The 19,290-nt window shown below is 40.9% G+C and overlaps 1 protein-coding gene and 1 pseudogene across 2 annotated transcripts in view; both read right to left on the bottom strand.

Annotated features, from left to right (window-relative positions):
- LOC309558932 (uncharacterized protein) overlaps positions 1–19,290 on the bottom strand; it is a 754,545-nt gene that overhangs the window by 216,387 nt on the left and 518,868 nt on the right. The window lies entirely within an intron of this gene.
- LOC309557714 (carboxypeptidase O-like) overlaps positions 1–19,290 on the bottom strand; it is a 116,373-nt pseudogene that overhangs the window by 76,039 nt on the left and 21,044 nt on the right. The window contains exons 2-3 of the transcript in view: positions 14,321–14,522; positions 9,926–10,122 (exon numbers count right to left, since the gene is read on the bottom strand). The product of the transcript in view is annotated as a carboxypeptidase O-like (transcript). The remainder of the gene's footprint in view (positions 1–9,925; positions 10,123–14,320; positions 14,523–19,290) is intronic.

Raw genomic sequence — 19,290 nt, 5'->3', positions numbered from 1 at the left:
AGCAGAAATTGATGTCAGTAGGGCAGTTGGTGGTGTCAGGAGGGCAGTGGACGGTGTCACTAGAGCAGAAATTGGTGTCAGTAAGGCAGTGATTGGTGTCAGTAGAGCAGAAATTGGTGTCAGTAGGGCAGTGGACAGTGTCAGTAGAGCAGAAATTGTTGTCAGTAGGGCATTGGATGGTGTCAGTAGAGCAGAAATTGATGTCAATAGGGCAGTGGGTGGTGTCAGGAGGGCAGTGGACGGTGTCAGTAGAGCAGAAATTGGTGTCAGTAGGGCAGTGGATGGTGTCAGTAGCGCAGAAATTGGTGTCAGTAGTGCAGAGGATGGTGTCAGTAGAGCAGAAATTGGTGTCAGTAGTGCAGTGGATGGTGTCAGTAGAGCAGCAATTGGTGTCAGTAGGGCAGGGGATGGTGTCAGTAGTTTTTTATTTTTACTATTTTCTACAATTTTATTTTTTTTAACAATTTTGTACTCTGTGTTTTATTATCCTTTTTACAATTTTTTTGGGAGACCCATTGGGGGGCTTTGGTGAAATGTCAAGGGTCTAAAAGGACCCTCGATGTCTCACTTTTGGGATAGTGAAAGGGACTGAGGACAGAGATTCCCCAGTCCTTTTCTATGCAGCCTCAGCTGCATTGAACAGTGACTGAACTGGAAGTGCTCTGTGTTGAGCGGCTTCCTGTTCTTTCATTAACTGAAGCATAGTTAACATAGATTACTATGCTCAGTTAAGAATAAACACAGGGCGATTTGTACAGATCACTCACTGTGTTCATTTACTAGTAGAAAGGGATGGTTAATTAAATATTTACTGGCCCCTTTCCACCCTGAAACATCTCCTGCAGCAGCTGGTGGGAGAGGAGAGGAGGGAAGCTGGAAGCACTGCAGGGGGAGACAGGGGGCTCCAGAAAGCAGCGAGAATTTGCACCGCACGGGGTGATTTTGGTGTGCTCAGGCAAACCCTGTGCACACCCCTATGGTTGTGATGTCATTCGCATTGAATGATACCCTAACACACTAAGACAATGCACATGTGTCGCAGAACCACCACAATGCATGGTAAGGCACTATTGTGGGTTGTGGTGCTGCAAATTCCTGACAGAATGCAAGTTAAAGTGGAGTTCTGCCCCCCCAAAAAAATATATGTACTGTAGCTGCTGACTTTTAATATTAGGACACTTAGTTGCCCTGGAATTCAGCAATATTTCTGCATATGAATTACGGCAACCAGACTGTGATAGTCACATTTCATATATCACATACAGTTACAGGCAGCGCCAAGTACCTCACTACCCCTTACATATTCAAATACTGACCTCACAGTCTTTATTTTTGAGGTAGGCAGCAGCCGTGTTATTTTACTTCTCCATAGTGCAGATTCTCCTACCTAAATCTCGGCACCCCAGCCAATGTTTTCATCGGCTGTCGTATGCTGCCACTGCCATTGCCGGGAGGGGTATCCGGCAGCGAAGCCTTGCGGCTTCACAGCTGGTTTCCTACTGCACATGCGTGAAGTGCGCTGTGCATTCTGAATGGTGCGGCAGCCGAAGGAGGAGGGGACCAGGCTTGTGACTTACTTCGCTGCAAGTAGTAGGAAGTAGGGATGGGTACCTGTCGAAAACAGATACCCGCTCCCCCTCGAAAGGTGCCAAATGTGGCACCAGAGGGGGGCAAACAGATAAACGCAAGTTCCCCTTTTGGGTGGAACTCCACTTTAATGTGATGCATAGGACAACAGAAGACCTGGAATGGATTCTCAAAGCATTTCTAAAAGACTTCTAACTTTTAATGTGCAAGCATGGAATGACTCCCCTCTGTTCATGTCTGTGGAAGTTAGCAAATCTCTCTATACAATGTTATGTGTTATACAGTACTTTAAGATGGGTATAACATGTAAAGCCTGTACACACAGGTAGGTCTTTTTTCTATAACCCATTTCTGTTGAACCAGGGGATACCAGCCAATATTCGGCCTGTATGTACCAGCCTGAACATGGTCTAAAAAGTGGAGTTAGCTTTTAGGCATTCTGAACTTTCTATATCAAATACTTTGCTCATTGTTTTCCTTTCTTCCATTCTCCTAACCTTCATTAATACTTTTAATTTAGTTTCTCTTATCTGGGATTTAGATCTGGAACCATTACAGGCTGTCTGTTTAGCTTTATTATGTTCAAGGACCTTAGATTTATCATTTACAGCTCAAATTATGTGCAGGTTTGCAAAGTTATGTTGACTTTGCACATTCAGCACTACAGATCCATAAATGAGCACTGGAAATGTGTAATGATTAAATGCGTATTGCCTGGGTTAATGATTTGTATGCTTAAAGTGGTTTTAAAGCCTTAAGGTTGCTTTAGGTAAAAAACCCCTTCTGTGCTGCAGGATCTCCCCAGCCCCCCTGCCCCCTTTTTTTTTTACCTGAGCCTGATATGATCCAGCGATGTGCATGAGAGCATTAGCTCTAGCCACTGTCTCCCACCTCATTGGGCAGATTGATAGCAAGGAGAGCCATTGACCCCCTCTGCTGTCAATTGAATGCTGTGACGAGGGAGTGGGGGGCGAGGCCGAGCCACCCGCTCTGTATCAATAAATGCGGACAGGGCTGCTCGGGAGCAAACCCGCACAGGTGCTCTATGAAAAGCAGAAAAGGATTTTTCTAGATAACTGTTAGCCAAGACAAGCCTAACACGGGAGGTGCCTGCTTTGTACAAAAGTATGCATATAAGAAAATACATTTGCAATATGTGCAAGATAAAATCTGTTAAAAAATATCTTGGTAGTCAGATCATGCATGCACTGCCCAGTGGACACTTTTTGGTCTTATATTACACACATGGCAGGTTTATTGAAGCCTATGTTGCTTTTATATTTCAATATCAGTTCAATAACAATGTGACTAAATTATATATGTTGCACCAATATTTCTTCTGTGTTACATGTCATTTTAATTTTGTAGATTGCCCCTCTAGTTTAATTAGCAAAAAACAATTCACTGGCATAAGATATGGTGATAAGGTTCAGATTCACCATTACCGTGGGTTCATGGCAGATCCAGCATGTTCAAAGTTTGTGGTCCTGGCAAATTTTGATGAATTTTGTTGGGCTAAATTCTTTGTAACCATATTGCACTGCCTGACCCTTGAAGTTAGGTCAGGTTTTTATGTGCCAGCTGCCTCAGTATAAAAGGATGGGTCCCCAACAGTGATTTGTCAGTGTTTGTGTAGGGAGAGTTTCTAGTGGTGTTCGGTTAAAGGAGCACCCAAAATCAACAAAAAGCAATAAGAATCCCACTTGGATCAAAAGATCGTTGTTGGATCCAAGTGGGATTCTTATTGCTGATTTTGGGTGTTCCTTTAACCGACTACCACTAGAAACTTTAGAAGCCCAGACCCCTTAACAAGGGTCCACTGCCTTTTTTCATCCAGTCAGGCCAGATTGATTGGGAGTTAATTTTCCCAAGTGGCCCTCTCTCACCTACCACCCACCCACAGACCCTCTATCGAGCAGGTCAGTCCAGCGCAGCCATCAACTTTTCAAAAGAACTACTGTGTAGGGAGAGGTAATTGATCTACAGCTCTATTGTAAAAAATCTACTGCTGATTGCAGTGTGGTGGGTCAAATATTCTTGTGTACCCCAGATTTAGTCTAGAAGCAAAGGCAGGTTACAGAAGGCTGGAGGGAGCTTCTTCCCTCCCTAATCCATCTGGCAGGACTGCCTTAGAATTAGAGTCCACTGCTATTACCAGGCGTGGTCCACAGAGCTCGGAAGCGTTGGCCTTTTATAATATATCTTCTGCCAACAACACCATGTTGGTCTGCAGATTCTACCATTTGGGTATCACATGCATGAGGAAGCACATGACTCAACCACAGAGCTATGATTCCCCACAGAGCTCTCTAGGAGTAGCATCTCAATGAAACAAGTCATCGGCAAAAGGCCCATACTCTTCCTCCTCCTTGTTTCTCACTTTCCACATCTTCCTTCCCTCCACAAGATTCCCTTTCTGCATACACCTCAACATCTGTGACCTCTAGTGATAGGGATGGATAGCTCTCAAGGGGTTGCATAGATTTAGGATATGCCACACCAAGCAGGAAAGATGGTCATGGGGCCAAGCTAAAGTGGGTCAAGTGAAGGCCTGAGCTTCTGTTGAATTCTCCTACACTGCTCTACTATATTCTCCTACACCAATCCAACCATCTCCATCATCATCCTTTCCAAAGTAGGTGTTTTTCCTCAGCTGCAGGAGAACACATGTCCTCAAATTGCCACCACGCCCTGCGTCATAATGCCTGCTTGACAAAACTTCTGGCTTTGCATCTGTTTCCATTCCAGCTTGAAGAATTATTCCCCTTTTGTGAGTTTATGACCTGTGCTACACCACACTGAAATGTCCCAGCTATTGTTTCTCAAGCATACCTTCCCTCCACCAACACTTGAAATGTAATGTCAGTGGCAGGGTACACATGACCATGGACACATGGTCCAGTCAGTATGGGCAGGTACACTACATATCATTAATGGCACACTGGGTCAGCCATCTAGCAACTTAGAAGGATGCAGAACAGGACAGTTAAATTTGGTGTTATCGCTCTCTCTCATACAGTACATGTCACTGGAAGGTTAACATGGCACCTCATGGCAAAGAACTCTCTGAGGGTCTGAAAAAAAAAATTGTTGCTCTACATAAAGATGGCCTAGGCTACAAGAAGATTGCCAAGACCTTGAAAACGAGCTGCAACTGTGACCAACCATACAGCGATTTAACAGGACAGGTTCCACCCAGAACAGGCTTTGCCATGGTCGACCAAAGAAGTTGAGTGCAGCATTATATCCAGAGGTCTGTCTTTGGGAAAAAGACTTATGAATGCTGCCAGCATTGAAGGGGTGGGGTGGGGGAGAGGGGTCAGTGCTCAGATCATATGCTGCACACTGAATCAAATTGGTCTGCATGGCTGTAGTCCCAGAAGGAAGTCTCTTCTAAAGATGATGCACAAGAAAGGGCTGCAAACAGTTTGCTAAAGACAAGCAGACTAAGGACATGGATAACTGAAACCATGTCCTGTGGTCTGATGAGACCAAGATAAACGTATTTGGTTTAGATGGTATCAAACGTGTGTGGCGGTAACCAGGTGAGGAGTACAAAGACATGTGTGTCTTGCCTACAGTCAAGCATGGTAGGGAGAGTGTCATGGTCTGGGGCTATATTAGTGCTGGCAGCACTGGAAAACTACTGGAAAACTACAGTTCATTGAGGGAACCATGAATGCCAACATGCACTGTGACATACTGAAGCAGAGCTTGATCCCCTCCCTTCGAAAACTGGGCAGCAGGGCAGTATTCCAACATGGTAATGACCCCAAACACACCTCCAAGACGACCACTGCCTTGCTAAAGTAGATGAGGGTAAAGGTGATGCACTGGCCAAGCATGTCTCCAGACCTAAACCCTATTGAGCATCTGTGAGGCATCCTCAAACGGAAAGTGAGGGAGTGCAAGGTCTCGAACATCCACCAGCTCTGTGATGTCATCATGGAGGAGTGCAAGAGGACTCAAGTGGCAACCTGTGAAGCTCTGGTGAACTCCATGCCCAGGAGGGTTAAGGTAGTGCTGGAAAATAATGGTAGCCACACAAAATATTGACACTTTGGGCCCAATTTGTACATTATAACTTAGTGGTGTACTCACTTTTGTTGGCAGCGGTTTAGACATTAATGGCTGTGTGTTGAGTTATTTTGAGGAGACAGCAAATTTACACTGTTATACAAGCTGTACACTCACTACTTTACATTGTAACAAAGTGTAATTTCTTCAGTGTTGTCTCATGAAAAGATATCATAAAATATTTACAAAAATGTGAGGGTTGTACTCACTTTTGTGAGATACAATATATATATATATATATACCTACAGTATATATATATATATATATATATATATATATATATATATATATATATATATCTACAGTATATATATATATATATATATATATAGTACAAACCTATGCTTATCGTTAAGATTGGTGGGAGTATCATTCATGAAAGCTATTTAAACTCAGAAAATATTAACAGAAAAACACAGAATTTCAGAAAACAAAAGAAAATTGTTATATACAGTGATAATCCTAAAATTATGTGATTGATATTTTAAAAAAAATAGTTCATATTACATTCTAAATGAGGCAAAGTCTAAACCCTGTACTGCATATAAACAGCCAGCAGAGGGTAATGGGATCACAGTATTTGGTACTACGTTGTAGAAAAATATACAATTTAACTATTCTTTTAAGCTTTTGATAAAGTAACAATAGAGTTACTTACAATTGAAGACTCACAACAACTAAAAACAACCAGTAAAACTGGGACTAACCTTTGCAAAAAAAAAAAAAAAAATATTGATAGTTTATAGAAAATGATGTGCCTCTTTTCAGCACATATTTATAAGAAATATGTAAAAAAAATACCCAAATTAGAAACATATCATACATCTAGGAGACATCAGTACATTTAAAAATCATTGAAACTATTATGAAATATTTTTCTCTCTCTGCTTGCAAAGCTAAAATGGGGAAAATATTTAGGCAGACTTTAAGGCCCTCATTTGATTTATTATGTTATGGATTGAAATATTGTGGTACACTATGATCCAGGCCTCCTTGCTCAGGAGTAATGTCCTCCTGTCTGCTGCCAACTGCTGAGATGGGGGGGGGGGGGGGGGGGCAGAGATGAGCCTGTCCACAGGTGCATGGAAAAGCACAGGATCTGGAAGAGGAGATCTGTCCTTTCTGCAGCCGACTGCTGAGACAAGGTGGGGGTGGAGATGGGGGGGGGGGGGGTGAGGTGTGAGGGCCACATGAAATGGCCTGTTTGGCCAGATTTTGCCCATGGGACTTGTGTTTGGCACATGTGCTCTAATCCCTGAAAGAAGGAACATTGGATGTAGTGGCTGCATCAGCACCATTTTTTTAATATAGGGTCTAGGGCTGATGTAGAAACTCCTATCAGTTAGGACCCAATTCACTACTAGGTGTCCAGACTGAAGCACTTGCCAGAGCTTGCACCGTATTTGCTGGAGCTTCTGGCTTTCCCTGTAGTCAGTGTGCTGTTTTCGAAGGCCTTCAACACATTAGATTTTGTAACTGATAGGGAATTTCCCTAACAATGTGAACTGGCACACTTTCATTAAAATGAATCAGTCTTGGATTATCAGTGATAACAAACCTCTTGCTGTTACCAGCTCCTGCTGCTTCTCCTGGAATAATACAGAGCTTCAGAACTCAAAAGGAGCTGTCTGAAAAATTTGACTGTTCATTAACATTACATACAGACAGCTACAACTTCTATTCTAAATATTTTTTGGTTTGGACAGGAATAAGGAGCAGTGGACACCTTAAAAAGGGTATAACATGCTGTGACAGCTTACCCATTTGCCACTGTCACTTGCAAACACAGAGTGGGTGGTGGAAGCCATCCATCTACTGCTCAATTTGAGTTATTTCCATGAAAAGATGCCCCTTCTTCCTTGACAACTTCTTTTCACATCTCTGATACCTTGTAGCATACTTACTATGCTAACAACTCGCCTGCTACTTATCCTGGATTTAGACATACTTTGTGTTAGAGCTGAACTAAAGTGCAAAATGTAAAAATGTGAGCGGGTAGGCTCTTTATTGCTCTACTGCAATAAAACAAGCTTTCCTGCCTATTTGCAATATTCTTTAGTTTGCACACTGATCCGTGCATATGCATCTTAATGGACATTCTTGGCATAGCTCAATGCAGTAATGTTGAACTCCTAATTATGGGAGTAATACTATTCCCACCTGGTCAATCAGGATGGCTGAACTAGTTACATAGTTACATAGTAGTTAAGGTAAAATAAAGACAATAGTCCATCCAGTTCAACCTGTGTAGGTGTGTGTGTGTCAGTGTCGATAATCATTTCCCATATCCCTGTATGTTGTGTTCTTTAAGATGCACATCCAAGAGTCTTTTAAAACTATCAATATTCCCATTGACACCACCAATTGTGGAAGAGAGTTCCACATTCTTACAGCCTGGACAGTGAAAACCCCCTGTGCAGCTTAAGGTTAAACCATTTCTCCTCCTATCACATTGTGTGGCCATCTGTCCTTTTACACTCCCTGAGACTGAATAGCTTTTTTCCTATGTTGGGATCACCATTGAGGTATTTGTTAATCGCTATCATGTCCCCTTTCAAGCGTCTCTTCTCCAGCGAAAATAAATTTAATGCTTGTAGTCGCGCCTCGTAATTGAGGTCCCCTTATTTGTTTTGTTTCCCTTCTTTAGACTCTCTCCAGCTCCAGCACATTCCTTCTGAGGACTGGTGACCAGAACTGGACATAATACTACAGATATAGCTGCACCAGAGTTTTATAAAGTGGCAGGACTATAGTTTTATCTCTGGAGTATATCCCCTTTTTTATGCATGATAATATTCTGCCGACTTTGGTAGCTGCAGCTTGACATTGCATGCTAAATGCTCAGTCTGTCTTCCACTAGGACCCCCAGATCTTTCTCCATCCTTGATTCCCCCAGAGATTCTCCCCCTAGTAGGTAGTTTGTGTTTATGTTTTTAGCCCCCAATTGCATTACTTTACATTTCTCCACATTAAAGTGATTGTATAGTCTCGTTTTTTTTTAATAACAAACATGTTATACTTACCTCCTCTGTGCAGTTGATTTTGCACAGATCAGCCCAGAACCTCTTCTTCTCTGGCTCCATTTTGCTGCTCCTAGCCCCTCCCTACTATCGAGTGCCCCCACAGCAAGCAGCTTGCTATGGGGCACTCGAGCCAAGCTGCAGCTCCGTGTGTGGCGCTGCTGTTCAGCCATGCCCCCTTTCTCTCCTGAAGTTACTTTGATTGACAGCTGCGGGAGCCAATGGCGCCGCGGCTGTGTCTCAGCCAATTAGGAGGAAAAGTCCCGAATGGTCGGGGGACTCGTGGACATTGCTGGACAGAGAGGGACCTCAGGTAAGTATTGGGGGGGGGGGGGGGCTGAGGGGAGGCTGCTGCACACAGAAGGCTTTTTATCTTAATGTATAGAATGTATTAAGATAAAAAAAACTTTTGACTTTACAACTCATTTAAACCTTATTTGCCATGTAGTTGCCCACTCTATTATTTTGTTAAGGTCTTTCTGTAAAATTTCTATATCCTGATGTGAAGTTATTGCCCTGCTTATTTTTGTGTCATCCCCAAAAACTGAGATTAAGCTATGTATCCCGTCCTACATGGAAGAAGCCAAGAAAAAGATGTTGGCACTGGCATTGGAGTGAAGGAAACATCTGTGGGTTTTAGTCCTGATTTAGGACAAATGACAGCCGGGAGATTTCTGGGGAGGTTTCATCAAAGTTTTGCCATGATCTGTAGTTGTGCCCCTGTATGGAATAGTTGTATTATTCTTTTTTGTATTGATGACAGCTGAATTGTTTACAGCTAGGGTATGTCTTTCTTCCTATTGGTTTTTCCATATATAATGGGACTAATGGGATAAAAGGGACTGATACAAAGTATTACTTCTGAAACATACACTTTTTTATCTAGCAGCAAACTTTACTAATTAAGCCAAGGGAAAATGATCAAGAAGCAAATGTTCCAAACACTGCAAAGCTATCTAATAGCAAGCTGTAAGTTTACACCAGTAATTAAAACTTAGAGCCAACTTTCTGTAGAAAGACGTTGATAGCTAACCCAAACAGTGAACATTTTCCTTCAAAGAAATAACTGTGTGTCTTCTGCTTTTGGTATCATATTATTTACTTTGGAACAAAACTAAACAAAAGTAGCTTATTCATATTTTTAGGTTGATTTCTTTCTTAAGCTGGAACATATTACACATATACAATAATCTTTTATGTTCTGTAAATACAATAAAAAAAGATTTGTTGCAATACTTACCCATTATATTGCACCTTTAAACATGACCCCCCATATAAAAGAATTCCCAGCAGGCACACTGTCCAGAGAATAAGCTTCATCTTTTTCTGGTAATTGCTGTTGTGAAGTGTTGTGTGATGACAGCTATTACTAAACCCCTGTTAGTTATCTGCAAAGATTTGTGACTTGGCTGATCCCATTCATATAGATAATGTTTACTTTATCACCATGCAATGAGGATTGCACAGGGGCAATAACATTATATATGCTCCACCCCAAAGCTTGGTTTTAGAAATATTCACTACTGTTATATATTTTATGTAGACATGCAAGCAACCTGGGCAACTCTGCTGACACTGCTGCCTCTCAACTGAAACTATTATCAGCATCACCTTCAGAGATAGACTACACATGCTTTTGAAATGACTTAATCATTAATTTTGCACATGCTTGTCATGCATTTACCATGTGTTTGCCATGAGTTCACATTGAGTTTTATGGTGGAATACACTGTAAGCAAAGTACAGATTGATCTCATACTAACCTATACTAATCTCAGAAGCCCATGTATGCTAGCCTTTATAGAGATGACACAAAAACATTAGATATGACAACGATGATTGTTACTGTTACAATATGCATCCTCAAATTATTTTAATAAACACTGTGCACAAATCCCCCGTGACATGCTATGGTTTACAGAAGATGAAAAGCTAAGTTGCAAGCATGTCTATATAAAATTAGTACGAACCCAGCATGAAACATTACATCAGATTCTACGAAAACAAGTGCCTTCTCAAGGCAGTGTGATCCAATTCAATAATGCAGTTTATGGTTAATAGAAAGTGTGACTCCAGCATGGTTCAAATATTAGTTGTGAATTTTCAGAAGTAGGATTAAAATATAAAATGGGGGAAGAATTTTTGACCACAATACCATTGTTGACTATTCATTCCTTTAGCTGGGAAAGGGTAAAAAGCAAAATAACAGCAGGAGAGATTAAATGTATGGCCATTGGCCAACAATAAATCTCCTGGACCAGATGGATTTCCTGTAGAAGTCTATACGATAACTCAGAAAAACATTGCCCTGGCCCTTACTGCTCTGTATAACTCCATGTGAGAGGTTGGTCCATATTTGAACTCTGGTTTAGAGGCTTTTATAAGACCCCTTTTCTAAAAATGGAAAATATCCTACAACCTCATTATCACAGGGTAACGTGGCAGAGCCTGACGTAAGAGGAGTGGCTTACCGGGTAACTGGCATGGCACAGGTTCACCAGAGGCGCGGAGTCTAAGTGTTAGCCGGTTTTCACCAGGGCCCCAGATGGTGGGAATGGACTTGGCTGCTTGCTAACACCAGGTCGCAGTCCCCCGGATTCCCTGGTTGAGCCAGGAGCAGGTCCAGGACCAATAGCCGGTAGCGGATAAACAGATCAGGATCAGGCAGGAGAATAGTCAGGACAAGCCAAGGTCAGGGCGGGCAGCAGGTAATCAGAATCCAAAGACAAGCCGGGTCAGGTAAACAGGAACAGCAGAATATAAACAGGCACAGGATACAGGAGAGCTGATGATAACACAGCAGTTACCTGGAGTGACTGCTGTGTTTAAATAGGCCGTTTTGGCACCAATTTAGTAGCCTCAAACTATTCTAAGGTAGCCTTCGAACTATTCCAAGGTAGCCTCTGACTATTCCAAGGTAGCCTCCGACTAATCCAAGGTAGCCTCGAACTATTGCAAGGTAGCCTCAAACTATTGCAAGGTAGCCTCGAGCTATCGCAAGGTAGCCTCGAGCTATTGTAAGGTAGCCTCGAGCTATTCTAAGGTAGCCTCTACCTATTCAAGGCGCCTCTTTGTACGCGCGTGCGCATAGGAATTCGCCGGTTAGCGGCCCCAGTGCGCCTGCGCAGGGTATCGATTACCTGACACTGATCTTCGTATTGACATACAGTATGTCATTATTAAATATGGATGTTCAAATCCTTTAAAAAATCATAGCTTTATGCTTTCCAGATCTGCTTCCAGTGCTTATAGAGTCACCTCATTCAGGGTTTGTTAAAGGAAGGTCTGCTGAATTTAACATCTGTCAAGTTATATCTGTTCTGGAATATGCTATAATTTATCCTAAGGAGGACATTGAGTTTATATCTTTAGAAGAAGAGAAAGCTTTTGACAATATTGCCTTTAAATGGCTGCTAAAGGTATGGCTGCTATGGGCTTCTCTGGTAATATGTTAGACTTTATTTTAAAAATGTATCACTCCTCTTCAGCTTGAAATGATATTATAAATTATTTATCTCAACTAATGAAGGGCACTTGAAAAAAGTGTCAGTTTTCACCAATTTTATTCTATTTTGCTTTTGAACCTTTATCTAGATATTTTCATTTTGGGTTAACCTTGGAGGGAATAAAATAGGAAAAATAGAGATTAAATGGCATTATTTGCAGATAATGTATCCATTTTCTTAATCACAGCTGGAATATCCCAGAGATTCATCAAATATATAAACAATATAGTAGATTTTCTGGTTTGCGTATAAACTACGTATAAACTTAAAAATATCAAATAAAAATAATAAAATAGTTAAAGAGTTGGAGACGTGGGCTGATCTTCCACTCCCACCATTTGGGAGAATCCATGTTATTAAGATGGTGAGTTTAGCCCATCTTCTGTATCCTATACAAACGTTACCAATTCTTAAACATAAAGATGTGAATTAATTAATGAAGGCTATGACTCGTTTTTTATGGTATGGGGAGGCACTACGAGTATCAATATTTACTCTTTTCCTGACTAAAAATAAAAGTGGTCTTGGCCTTCTTCGAATTTACTATTTAGCTTGTTTATTGAGACAATCCTTTGACTGGTTGACATCATCCTTGAGGTATTCTAACTTAGATATAGAGATAGAATAGGCCTCTCCCTGTGATCTCTGTTTTATTACACACATTAAGGCTAGCCATACATGTTCAATGCTCTTGTACAATTTTCCTTTAGATTTACCAAAAACCATATAACATGAGGTCAAACAAACTGAACAACTTTCAATTGTATCCAATTAGGCACTACATAGTTTAGGGTAAATCTAAAGGAAAATTGTATAGGAAAATTGAAAGCATGAATGTATGGCCAGCCTAAGGTGAGAAATCTGCCTCTAAGTCTGAGACTAACTTACTTTACAGGGATACAATTGCAGCTTAAGAGAATTGGTGAAAAAACAAGGAATGTCTCCCTATGTATCAAGGTTCCTGCCAATTCAGGATAATCCATCGTTTCCACAAACTAGACATTATGCAGCTTTTTAACCTAGATGCAAAATGGGTTTATTATAGCATACCAATTGTACCATACAAATTCATACTCATGTAAGTCTTTTGAAACAATCTCTATAAAATGTAATATTCTAAACCAGCATTATCTCTACTACTTATATATACTATAAGTAGTACTTATAGTATATCTAGTTAACCTAGGGTCCTGTAGCAGTAATTTGCTCTATGAATTCAAGCAAACCTTTTTGGATAGGTTGATAGGAAAAGGTATATACTATATCTAATCTATACTATCCTTTGAATAATATCTCCTCTAAATCATTGAAAAAACAAGCATAAAAAATGGGCAAGCTGATTTTTTCCATAAAAATCTGGTGGAAAAATTAGTGGAGAGATACAACAAGGTTCGAAGAATCATTATAAATGAGATCTGGAGAGAAACGTAATTTAATACTATAGCATTGAGCATACATCCTGTTTATAATAAATGTCTCATCACTGCAGGAATATGTCCAAAATATAATCTCTTTAGACCCATGTTGGCACATTGTTTGTGGCACTGGTGGGAGCAGGTGATGGGATATATACGTTTGGTTACAGGTATCACAATTTTTGGGAGCAGGTGATAAGATATATATATTTGGATTCGGGTATCACTATTTATGAGAGCAGGTCATGGGATATTTAAATTTGGTTACAGGTATCACTATTCGCAAAGACCCTTTGATGTTACTGTTTAGCTGTAATCAGGCTGAGGCAATAAGTATTATAAATAGGTGGACATTTAATCTGCAGTGGTTTCATATATGTTTATTGACAGCTCGGAGAGCCATTTTGAGTCACTGGATAACTAGTACCTCTCCTATAGTGGCAGAATTAATAGTTATGAAATAACTGCTCTATATTTAACAATTAGGTGTGGGACTCTCAAATCAGACCCAAGTTAACAATTTCCTTAAGAGGTGGAAATATTTGATATACTGCACTCTAGAACTGGTGGAGATACAACAATTTATGATCACATTTAAATATACAGAATGGTATATCAAAGCTTATACTATTATTAATTTGGGTAATCCTAAAAATTAACTCATAGTAAAAACATACTTGCATTTATTTATTAATTGTTAATTACCTATATTACCGTATTTGAAGTGGAGCTGGACCCTTCTGTTCAGCTAGGGAGACTACCATTTTGGCCTCTGCTTGGCAGGTGGCTGCCGTGGTGCTGCATGTGTGGTCAGTTTTGGCACCAGCAATTTGATAGTTTGACAGTTTGGTTAAGAGCGTGGGTGTGCTGGGAATGTTGCTCTTCTGAAACTGTTGAATTGTTGGGTTTAGTTCTGCTTTAAGATATACAGTTAAGAGATTATTAAGGGTTGCTCTCAGATGTGGATAAAGCTTATTGGTTACATTTGTTAGTAGATATTTTGTTGGAACTTTTGGTATCTGTAATATACTATAATGCTAATCATCCTTTTTCTCTTTATGTTAAAAAGTATGGTTAAGTATCATAATACAAGAGTAATTGAGATGTACAGTAAGTTGTGGATATTTCTTGATATTGTACCATTCAGAAAATGAAAAATAAAAATATAACAAAATTCAGTTGAAGAGCAAAACCCCTCCCAGGAGCCCAGGTTCAAAACAGCTATGCATATGTATTATCAGATGAAATGTAGAACACAACCTTCAGCATGCAAGTGTTGAAAAGATACAAACCTTATTGTATAACTTCCATCCAAAGTTCACTTAATGTCTCTGATAAAATTGCTGAATACAATCCTTGATCAATGCTAGAAAACAGACAGAAAGAGACCTGGCACTGTGTAAAATCTTTAAAAAATTAATTAAAAAAAGATATCTCATACTCACAAAGGTTTGATGTAAGCACGAATAATATTAAGTCTTGCCTGAATCAAATAAATTCAGATGGTTTAGGGCTCCACCCCTATAACCCTATAGGACCAGAGCTATCTATAACTTTAAAGATCCAGAGAGTGCACACCATTCTTTTTTCTGTCTCCATCAATGAATCAGCAAACAAACTTCCTTACCACTGCGTAGCCCCAGCCAGATTCAGCCTCTCCAGGGTGGATGTCCTCTCTGTACAGTCTCTAGCAGAGCTTTATGAGGGGAGCCTGTGTACATATTGCCGCGTGACACATTGTCCATGGTGTCTCTGTCTGCTGGAAGTTATTTGGTCACTTCCAATGCTCTGTGGCTTGTTTTCTTTCTGTCTGCTGTGGTCTTTGGGCAAAGGCAGCTGGTTTCCCTTTTCCAAGAGGGTGCTTATCCTCTTGGTTGCATATGAGCATGTGCTGGAGCAGTGACATCATTAGGGGGTGCCACAACAGCCAGGGGTACTCATTTTAAACTCATATAGCATTTTCTAAGCACTGGGAGCTATGGGGACACTATCAGTGTTGTGGACACTTTTGTTTTTCATCCACTTAGCTTGCAGCTCTTTAATCTTCGCTACGGGTTCCTTTATGGTGTCTCAAGCTCTCCTTTGTTACTTTGCTATGGTGCCTAGGTGCCTAGGGCTAATGTTTGTGACATGCCTCCTGAATCATATTAAAGGCATTACCTGATGGGGCTGAGATTTTATTTTTGACTCCTTTAGTGGGTAAAGTTTTTCTTATGTTGGTAGTTCAGGACCATTAGAGACTTATCCCAAAACTACCAGAGGGAGCCGGGCTATTTTTGGTTATCCCTAGATGTGACCTCATTATATACTTGCATCCCTCATGAAGCCGAACCGAGTACTTGATTATTTTCTGTCTAAAGACGAGAATATCAACCCATTACTGTCGAAATGCATTTCCAGTTTCATAAGGTTTGCACTAGAACATTATTTTCAGTTCTTGGACAACTATTATGTCCAGCGAGTTGGCACAGCTATGGGTGCAAATTTTGCTCGCAGATATGCAAACCTATTTATGGATTTTTTGGAACTTGTTTACATTTGGTCATACAACCTATTTGCGGCACATCCCATTTATTATGGTTGTTACATTGACAACATTATAGTGGTTTGTTATGGGTCCATTGAAAGTATATTTAATTTTGTGTCATACTGCAATGCCAATCCTTACAATATCTGGTTCACACATGTTGCAGATCAAGACTCCTTAGTATTTTTGAATTTGGTCTTATCTGTAACTAAAAAGAGTCAGATTATATCTAAAACACATTTGAAAAATTGTGCGAACTCCCGTTTTCATCAAAAGAGCTGCCATAACCCACGATGGAAGAAAAACATAACCTTTGGTCAATTTCATAGATTGAGATGAAATCGTACCACAAAAAAGAAAATCAGGGAGCAGAGTATGCTATTGAAAAGTAAGTTCTTAGAAAAAGGCTATAACGTGGATCATATTAATTAAGCTATTGAGAAGTATCTGCAGTATCCGCCTTTCATGAAGGAAATATACCCAGTGATGCCAATAAATCTACCATATTTTTTCTAAAGGATATAACAAGCAATACAAAAGTATTAACACAATTATTAATAACCATTGGCCGATCCTGATGCAAGAGGATAAATTAGCCAAAGTATTATCTATAAAACCTAGAGTTGTCTTTAGGAGGGCAAGAAATGTCAAAAGTCTTTTTGCCCCTAGCAAAATAGAACATCCAAACACAGGATTAGAGATATGCCAACATTTCTTAATATCTGGGGTACCTACCAATGTTAGAAGTGTAGGGCATGCAATTATATCTCACATGGTCAAAAGATATTCCAAGATTGATGCGATAAAACATACTGTATAATATAAAACAGTTTATGACCTGTTCTAAACAATGTGTACTCTATGGGCTAAGATGCCTCTGTAGGTTAATATATGTTGGCAGGACAATCAGAGTCATGTGGGGTTTGATGAACATACCGTAGACACCTAATTGATCAAGGAAATCAAGACCATAGTGTCCCTATTTCACCTAAAATCATAAAGTGATAAAATTGATAGTGCCCTAAAATTGTTTGGCATAAAGGTGTAAGGGAACTCCAGTACGCCAACTGGAGCATAGATTTGCTAATAGCATCGCTCATAGAAATGAGCATAGGCATATTGGTAATAGAAAAGGTCATATACTCGCACATGCGCACAAGAATGCATGCACACGTGTACACGAGCGGGAGTGAGCCCACAGTTTCTGGCTCCGGACAGGTTATATAAGGGATGCTCTTGCTCACTGTCAGTGCTGACTGGTCTTCAGCTTTTTTCCTGTGTCCTGAGTGTATCCTGTATCTGATTTTAATTGATAAACCAGCTTGTTACTGACCTGATCCTTGATTTTGCCTGTACCCCTGCTCACTTGTCCCTTACTCCAGCCTTATTCCTGACCATGCTTCCGCCTACCTCCTGTACCTTGTTGCCTGCCTGCTACTGATCTCGGCTACCTCTGTGACCTCACTCCTGCTTCTGACTTGGCTTTATACTACTTTTTGAGTGTCTGGTTTGCCTGTCCTTTATAACCATTCTAGTTATCGCAGAGTGTTCCTGTTTAAAGCTTGCTGAGATCTTCAATAAGACAAACTGCCAGAACCTGTAGTACATGTGGAGTGCCCCTTAGCCTTGACTGGTCCAGCAGGCTTTACATCTGCTCCTGGCCTGTTGTGCTGCCTAACTTCTCATGTCTGCATCTGCTGTTGCAAGTTCTGCTACCAGCTAGACATGTGCAGTTCATTTTGGTCCGAATATGAATTATTATGGTTATAATATGAATATAATTTATGGTTATTTGAAGATTTTGATGTATCCGAATCTCGAAATAAAATAGTAATGAATTTAATTGAAATTCATTTAAGTTCATTTCGTATATTCGTGTTCTAACAAATTCCAAATTTTTGGAAAGATTAGAATTTGAATCAGTCAAAAAATGATCGACTGATTAGAATTCTGTGTAAGGAATAGCTGGTTGTTAAAGAGCGAGCCAGGAAGCTGGCCACCGCATCCTTAACAGATGATGACTCATTAGCTGTCAGTGGGCTTCCCCCCCCAAAAATCATACCAGACCCTTGTCTGAGCATGCAGCCTGGCAGGCCAGGAAAGATGGGCTGGGATGAGTGCGCCCCCTGTCCTGAACCATTTTAGGTCACATGCCCTTAACATGGGGCTGCCCCCCACCCCAAACCCTGACCTGTGGTTGTCTGTGGACAGGGGGGCTTATTGGAATCTGGAAACCCCCAGATCCCGGCCCCTCCCTATGTGAATGAGTATTGGATACATAGTACCCCTACCCATAAACCTAAAAAGTGAGTAAAGACACAACATGAGTTTTTGAAAAGTCCTTAATTAAAAAATTTTAAAAATGTCCCCCGGTGCAGATCCATCATCAATCACGACTCCAGCTGCATCACCAGACCTGAAAAAAAACAAAAAAACTCTGGTTTCATTGCAGGTACCTGCAGTCTGCCTGCTCTGCCGTCCAACATGTCTTAAGTAACTAAGGTACAGTTACCCAATGACATCACCAGGTGGCCCCGCCCTCATTAACCAAGACCGAAATGAAACAAAGCAAATTTTTCCATTCTTTACATGTCTACTACCAACACCTGAATCAGTCTAAAAATGATCGACTGATTAGAATTCTGTGTAAGGAATAGCTAGTTCTTAACTGCTTGCCGACCGCCGCAAGTAGATTTACTGCGGCGGTCAGCCCCTGCCAGGCAGAGTGACGTTAATTAACGTCACTAGCCTGGGAGGGTCTGGGGAGCGAGCGCGCGCCCGCGGAGGCGCGCTCCCGCTCCCGCGCGGTCACGCACCCCCCCGCGCGTGTGACCAGCGGACCCGATGTCCGCCGGCCACTCGGCGATCGTCGGGGGAAGAGGGAGAATGTCAGGCAGCTTGTGTAAACAAGTTGCCTGTCATTCTCATTGCTGTAAAGACACTGATTACTCGGATCTAGTATGTAGATCCGTTGATCAGTGTCCTTACAGCTAGAGCCACAGCCAATCACAGTAAGAATCACGCCCCTAGGGACACACACAGCCCCTCCCTCCCAAATAAAGTTAACCCCTTCACTGCCAGTGTATTTTTACAGTAACAGTGCATATGTATAGCACTGATTACTGTAGAAATGTCACTGGTAACCCCAAAAGTGTCA

The sequence above is a fragment of the Pelophylax lessonae genome (genome assembly GCF_965119305.1).
Source record: "Pelophylax lessonae genome assembly, chromosome: 6".
NCBI classification, from domain to species: domain Eukaryota; kingdom Metazoa; phylum Chordata; class Amphibia; order Anura; family Ranidae; genus Pelophylax; species Pelophylax lessonae.
The sequence above is the reverse complement of the archived record's forward strand: the minus strand, read 5'-3'. Positions and strand labels throughout refer to the sequence as shown.